Raw genomic sequence first — 7,293 nt, 5'->3', positions numbered from 1 at the left:
GTGGCTTAGACTGCGAATCTGTCTCCTCTTGATGTGTTTGTTCACCCACTGCAAGCCACAGAAAAATAAATATTTAAGTCCCCCACCCCCACTTCTGCAAGAATATTAAAGAAGCATTCCATTCTCAATGAGCATTGTTGCTGCTAATGTTGATGAGTTCTAATTCTTGGAGTAACTGTGTTGTTGTGTCGTGTTTTTTGTTCTTTGCAAGAAAAAAAAACTTGGTTAGATGCCACGAAGTAGGTGGCAATGCCTTAACCATATGCGTGTTGTACAGGCCACAAGGACCTCTTCCATCCTTATCAAGGGGAGTGCTAACCTTCTCTCCTTTCATACAACACAATGTCGAGGCTGCTGCGCTCTTCTTATATACCACAGGAAACCATATATTTTCCAGTTCATGGTGAGCCAGTTGAGTTGTCTGCCTCCCGCCCCCAATACTTTCAGTTTTTACCATTTGCCTTTTCCACTGGCACCAATAAATAAACACACCTTACGCATTTCATTCAACATCTTAGAAGCACTTCGTAAAGGGAAAAAATCTGCACGCTTTAAAAATACAGCTGCTTCCTGAACTTGACGTCCTAATATATGCATACTTTTAACCAATCGGAAGTCAAGACTCTAGAAAGCTATTCGAATTCAGGAGCAGGTTAACCCCGTCCCTTTCTTGTCCTTTAAAAAAATATGCGCGAGGATTATTTAGAGCCTAGTCCTTCTTTATGTTGAGACTCAGGGCAGGTTTATTTAAATACTAGAGTATTTAAAGGTAGAAAGACCGGGAGTGGCGGGGAAGAAGGATGAATCTTCGATTCCGAAACGAAAGATAGATTTACTCGACATGTTAACACCGGGTAAAGACGCCTGCGTGCCTTTTTCTTTTTCCCGCTTCAAAAATGGCGGCCGCAATGCTCCTGAAGCAGCCGAGAGCTGAAGCTGCAAGTTCGAATCTCCCCCCGCCCAAATTTTCAGTCGGAATATATATTTCATTGCTTTTTAACTGAGAAAGTGAGAAGCGAACTGTTCTGAAAAGGAAACGTGTTGTTTGGTATATAATTCTGGGTTAAGAAAAGTCCATGGGAATACCAGCACTACGATGAACCTTTTACCCACAGCTTTTTTTCCTAAAGAAAAATGTTTAGACTCAAGAAAATCACCATTTTATAGTTCAGATCGGGGAAAATAAATACAGTAAATGGACAAAAGTACAAAGTACAAAAATTCACACAATGATTAGGAGTACGCGTACCCTTGCGTACCCACAGAAAAAGGCACTGCTTTTACCACCTTGAAGCACACATACAAAAACCAAGTCTGGTTCTGCTCAAAGAATTTATTCTGTTCCACCAAAGTAGATGGAGAAACCTAGCTCCCGAATGGCTAGTGTATTCTCCCAGGAAAGGAAATGTCTACTGTTTGGTGTGCAAACTTCTCTCTAACCAAACCACCTCAATTACAGCTTTGGCTTCTACTGGATTCAGTCACAAAAATCACACTTATCTTGTTCACACAAACTCTTTAAAATCATATGAACTGTGTGCTAACAGACTTGGCAAGGAAGCGAGGCCAAACTCTCACATCAAAACTGAGAGAGCAAATCAAATCAGCCACAGCGGATGCTCTCCAATGGTTTGACTTTATCCCCAAAGGTGCATTCTGCAATGTCCCCCGAGACAACAACAACAACAACAACAACAACAAAATTTATACGCCGCTTGGTTATCAAACAAAACAACAACCCCCCAAAGCAGTCTATAAAGGGAATGAAACAATAAAATTATCCGTAAAAAAACTCTTTAAAATATTCAGAAAGTAAAATCAGCAATAAACTAAAACAGATTAAAGCATATATCAACACTCTACATGTCTGGGTAGGCTTGTTTTTAGCAGGTACTGGAAAGAGTAGAGGGAAAGGACCTGCCCCATGATAGGGGTGTTTCCAGTTTACCCACCACCCCAATCCCTTGCCCCTGAACCTTGCAAGTAGCTGCAGGAGAGGGACACTTAGCTATATCATGGAAGGACTAAGGTTAAACTGTGACGCTCCCTTGTTATTTTTGCTATTGGACGCTGCATGTTGCTTAAGTAATCTTGTTCTATTTATAGACTGAAATGTGGGGTTTTTTTTGGCGCATTACTATATTTGCCATCGTTTTTGCTATGTTGTTATGAAATTGGTACTATGTTACTATGCTATTATAAAATTGTTTTCGTAGCACCTTCGTGTTTTCTTCGTCGTGAGCCGCTTTGAACGTGATTTGTGTGTGTGTGTGTGTGTGTGTGTAAAAGCGGCCTACAAATAAAAAGAATGAATGGTGTCAATCGGCAGGCAGTTCCAAAGTGTAGCCACACAAAAAACGTTGCTTTCTTACAAATGCAGAACGGGTATTTTGTGGCTCCTGTAACAGCACCGTTTCTACCTCTCGAAGCAGCAGAGTGGGTATATATGATGTCATCTCTTCCAGAAGCCTTGCGCACTGCTTTTGGCTGGAAGAGTGTATGTGCAGGATACCACAGAGAAATGAGGCTATGGAAAACTGAGACAACCACTGCAAGCAAAATAGACCCCAATAAAGCAAATCTCAGCATCTATTGGCTAAATGGGAAAGGATGGAGCTCCAGGGGAAGTCTCGATAAACATGCTTGCAGTCCAGCTTTGAACATCTCCCGGTGCCCATCCAAGCACTGGGAGGTATTTTGGACTGAAATAACTCTTTGCGCCAAACTGCGCTCAGGGAGGTTTTTCGGTTTTGGCCATGACTGTATTTGCTTTGGCACATTCCCCTGGCCGTATCATGTCAGTAACGTGAATGGAATTGACTCTGGGAATGTGAACGCTCCCAGGAACAATGTTGTTTCATGCCAACGGAGGAGAGAAATGTCAGATTTTATGACACCTTGCCCCACTATCTCTCCCCAAACTCTGGGGTGTGTGGGTGGGGTGAACACACCATAATGAAATCCCAAAATAGCTTGGGTTCTTTTGTTTCCAAAATGTTCAAGGGGGTGGAGCGACTCAATAATATGAAGAAAGGCTGCAGCATTTGGGACTTTTTACTTAGAGAAAGATGAGTAAAAGGCGAGACGATAGAAGTTTATAATATTATGCAGGGAACGGGGAAAGTGGCTAGAGAAAATATTTTCTCTTTCCCTCCTAATACTAGAACTCAAAGCTGAATGCTGGAAGGTTCAGCGCAGGTAAAAGAAAGCACCTTTTCCATGCAGTGCAGAGTTAAAATTACGGAACTGACTGCCACCGGATCAGTGATTGTCACCAACTTAGATGGCTTTAAAAGAGGATTAGAGAAATTCATGGACTGTCTCGCCAGAGTGGTGCATGCTCTGGTTATCTCCCGCTTGGACTACTGCAACACGCTCTACGTGGGGCTACCTTTGAAGGTGACCCGGAAACTACAACTGATCCAGAATGTGGCAACTAGACTGGTGACTGAGAGCAGCTGCTGAGACCACATAACACCAGTCTTGAAAGACCTACATTGGCTCCCAGTACGTTTCCAAGCACAATTCAAAGTGTTGGTGCTGACCTTTACAGCCCTAAACGGCCTCGACCCACTATATCTGAAGGAGCATCTCCACCTCCATTGTTCTATCCGGACACTGAGGTCCAGCGCCAAGGGCCTTCTGGCGGTTCCCTCACTGTGAGAAGCCAAGTTATAGGGAACCAGGCAGAGGGCCTTCTCGGTAGTGGCACCCACCCTTTGGAACGCCCTCCCACCAGATGTCAAAGAGAACAACAACTACCAGACTTTTAGAAGTCATCTGAAGGCAGGCCTCTTTAGGGAAGCTTTTAATGTTTGATGCATTACGGTATTTTAATATTTTGTTGAAAGCCACCCACAGTGGCTGGGGAGCCCAGCCAGATGGGCAGAGTATAAATAATAAATGATGATGATGATGATGGAGAGGGTGATTGGTGGCTCCTAGCCAAGATGGCTATCTTCTGCCCCTACAGCTGGAGACAGCAATGCTTTTGAATTCCAACTGTGGAAGCCACAGGAGGGGAGAGTTGCTCTTGTGCCTGAATCCTGCTTTTTGGTTTTGCATCTGGGGCATCTGGTTGGCCACTGTGAGAACAGGATGCTGGACTAGTTGGGCCATTGGCCTGATCCAGCAGGTTCTTCTTATGTTCTTAGTAGCGCTGCCTATGATGGCCTGCTTTATGGAGGATGGTCTTCTATTTGAAGGTGTCCTGTATCCAGTCCATGTGGGTCCTATGAAAGGAGAACAGGAAGGGCCTTGGGAATGGCCACCTCCCCCACAGTAGTGAGATGTACTCCTAACAACTCTCACCACACTTAACAGACTACAGTTCCCAGAATGCTTTGGGGGAAGCCATGGCTATTTAAAATGATACAAGGCTGCCTTTAATGCATTGAGCAGGCGGGGGCCTCTATCCCACCTCCTGCAAAGGATCAGAGTGTGATGATGCATAGAAGACCGGGGTGGGGGGCATATGTCCCCAGCTGCTTCTGGAAAAGGTTTCCAGTTGGACTAGATGATCCTCAGGGTCCCTTCCAGTTCTATGACTTTATGAGACCACGGGCGGCAGGAAAAGAAGACATCAAGTTCTACTCTTGTGCCAACTTTGTCTGCCCTCCCCAGCCCACCTGACGCACCAGCACCCAGCTGCCTTGTACGAATGATTCTGCTGCCTTTTATATCTTGATTATTGCTGTTATTGGTTTTTTAAATGTATTTTAATGTCGCTTGTAAGCCACGACGGAAGGATTTGTCTCCTGAAAGACAGGCTATAAATAACGATAGTAGCAGTAATAATAATTAATAATCATAGCCATAAGCTTAATGTGATGGATGTCCTTTACAAGTAGCAAACTTCATTTCTTCCAATTTCTAATTTTCAAGCAAATGGACAGCATAACCCGCAACTGTTCATCTTCTCGTAGAAGACAACAACTATTTATTTATTTTTTTAAAAAAAATTTTTATCGCCTGGGCCATGCAATGCAGCAATTCTTATGAAGCTTTAATTGACTTTCAGTCATTCCAAGAAGACACACTGGTAAATAACAGCCATTCATCAAGGTATTATGTGCCCGTAATTAAAAATTAGGAGGTAATTTCTTCCCAAAGTGGAATCGTTCCAAAAACCTACCATGCAACTGACACCATTATTTTTTCTACCAATGACCCAAAACATTGCTTGAAGTATTTCTCTCCACCCCGATTGAGTACTCTTGTTCTCATCCCTGCCTCCTGCAAACTCGTTGGCCTCGATGTCTCCCCTCCCCTTCTCATCCCCCATCTAATTTATTTCCATTGTTAATTTTAATGAGTGAGGTTTTATTATAAACATTTGTATGTGTGTGTGTGTGTCTGTGTTGTAGAAATGGTTTTCATTAGAGTGTGCGAACCCTCAAGCATCTCAAATGCAGAAGGGGAGATTTGGAAAATAAAATGTTATTACTGTTGTTATTATCTTAAATCAACCCCTCCAGCTAAATCCAGCCAAGCAAATCCGTAGTCAGAGTCTCTGTGAATCCACCGCCATAACAAAAGAGAAGAAACCCTCAGCTTTCTGCAACGGGAAAACCGAGATTCTGCGACTATAGGATGTTTTATTGTGCGTTGCAAATATCTCTCCTATTTGACCCCCAAAAAACATTAGCCCTAGTCCAAATGATGCCCTGTTTTTATTTTGCAAGTAAGCATAAGGTGGATACAAATCCCCCAAATAATAATAATAAGAAGAGTTAGGATTTGATATCCCGCTTTATCACTACCCGGAGTCTCAAAGCGGCTAACATTCTCCTTTCCCTTCCTCCACCACAGCAAACACTCTGTGAGGTGAGTGGGGCTGAGAGACTTCAAAGAAATGTGACTAGCCCAAGGTCACCCAGCAGCTGCATGTGGAAGAGTGGAGACGCGAACCCGGTTCCCCAGATTACGAGACTACCGCTCTTAACCACTACACCACACTGGCTCTCAAAATAATCCAGTACCTCTGGTGGGGAACACATCATGCTCCTTCTGGGGTAGCTTGTCAACCTTGGGTCCCCCATCCTGCACTCAGCTCTCACCTGTGGCCCCTATAAGCTGCCAGCATGCGAAAGCATCCATACCCCAGGAAATTGCTTCAATTGGCCTGCTAAACCAAGTGAGGGGAGCCGACAGGTCTCAAACCCTCAGTGCGTCAGGGCCTGCATGAAAAAGACAGGCTCTGGTGGATTGAGCGGACAAGAACAAGAGTGGGTTCAATGGCCAAGAAGGTGGTTTCTGCACATGCTATAGAGGGAAATGAGGGGCAGGTGGGGCTCGTCCACCTGGGAAAGTAGCCCATCTAGGAGAAGGGAAACTCTTATCCCAGACCTCTGCTGCCTTGTGGGATATCTTCAGGAGAAGAAAAGGTTAAGGGGTAAACCCTACAGAAATCCAGAGTGGAGTCCCTAAGAAGATGACGGTGATGATAATAATATATATATTTTTATTTATATCCCGCCCTCCCCAGCCAAAGCTGTGCTCAGAGCGGCTAACAACAATAAAAGTTACACAGCATTCTAAAATCAATTCATTCTAAAATCAATTCAAAATCAAATTAATGGGAACCACTGGGCTAGAGTTCTATGAGGATCACCAAAGGAGGGGGTCAGACTGCGCCCTGACCAAAGGCTTGGTGGAACAGCTCTGTCTTGCGGGCCCTGCGGAAAGATGTCAAGTCCCGCAGGGCCCTAGTCTCTTGTGACAGAGCGTTCCACCAGATCGGGGCCACAGCCAAAAAAGCCCTGGCTCTGGTTGAGGCCAGCCGAACCTCTCTGTGGCTGGATGGTTGGATGGTACCTTGTACACCTCCTTCCGGTAACTCCTGCAGCCAAGTTGGTGGCAAATGTATGACTCTGCTTTCCTTGGGACAACACCAGCAAGGTCCAGAGGGGAGTCTTGTTGTCTGGGCAGCCCAGGACCTCCATACACGCTGCCCAGGCTTGCACCCCAGAGAGGTCACTTGAGTGCTTCCAACGCAGCGGTTTGTCTTCACCCCCGGAGGTGCACTCCATTGTCTCTCGAGACAGACAGCTGCCAGCAACAATTGTACAAAGAAGTAGCATGACCTCAGATCCTTTAAGTGGTGTTTATAGGTCCGGGACTGCATTGGTCTCTGCATTTCAAGGAGGTGAGCTAGATGACTCTTGTGGTCCCTTCCAACTCTACAGTTCTAGGATTCTAGGACTGAACCCAGCACCTTCTTCATTCAAGCTATAAGCTCTACCACTGCACTACAAGTCCACTTCTAGCAATTTTGGGCCCGGCTCCGGCAAT

The 7,293-nt window shown here is 44.9% G+C and overlaps 1 non-coding gene across 1 annotated transcript; it reads right to left on the bottom strand.

The window, feature by feature from the left end:
• Nucleotides 1-213: 213 nt before the first annotated feature.
• On the bottom strand, nucleotides 214-341 carry LOC114598231 (U6atac minor spliceosomal RNA). The gene has a single exon (XR_003706989.1). It is a non-coding gene; the product is annotated as a U6atac minor spliceosomal RNA (small nuclear RNA).
• Between the last annotated feature and the right edge of the window lie 6,952 nt (nucleotides 342-7,293).

This window comes from Podarcis muralis, chromosome 6 (genome assembly GCF_964188315.1).
Source record: "Podarcis muralis chromosome 6, rPodMur119.hap1.1, whole genome shotgun sequence".
Classification (NCBI taxonomy): Eukaryota; Metazoa; Chordata; class Lepidosauria; order Squamata; family Lacertidae; genus Podarcis; species Podarcis muralis.
This window is presented reverse-complemented; position numbering and strand designations above follow the sequence as displayed.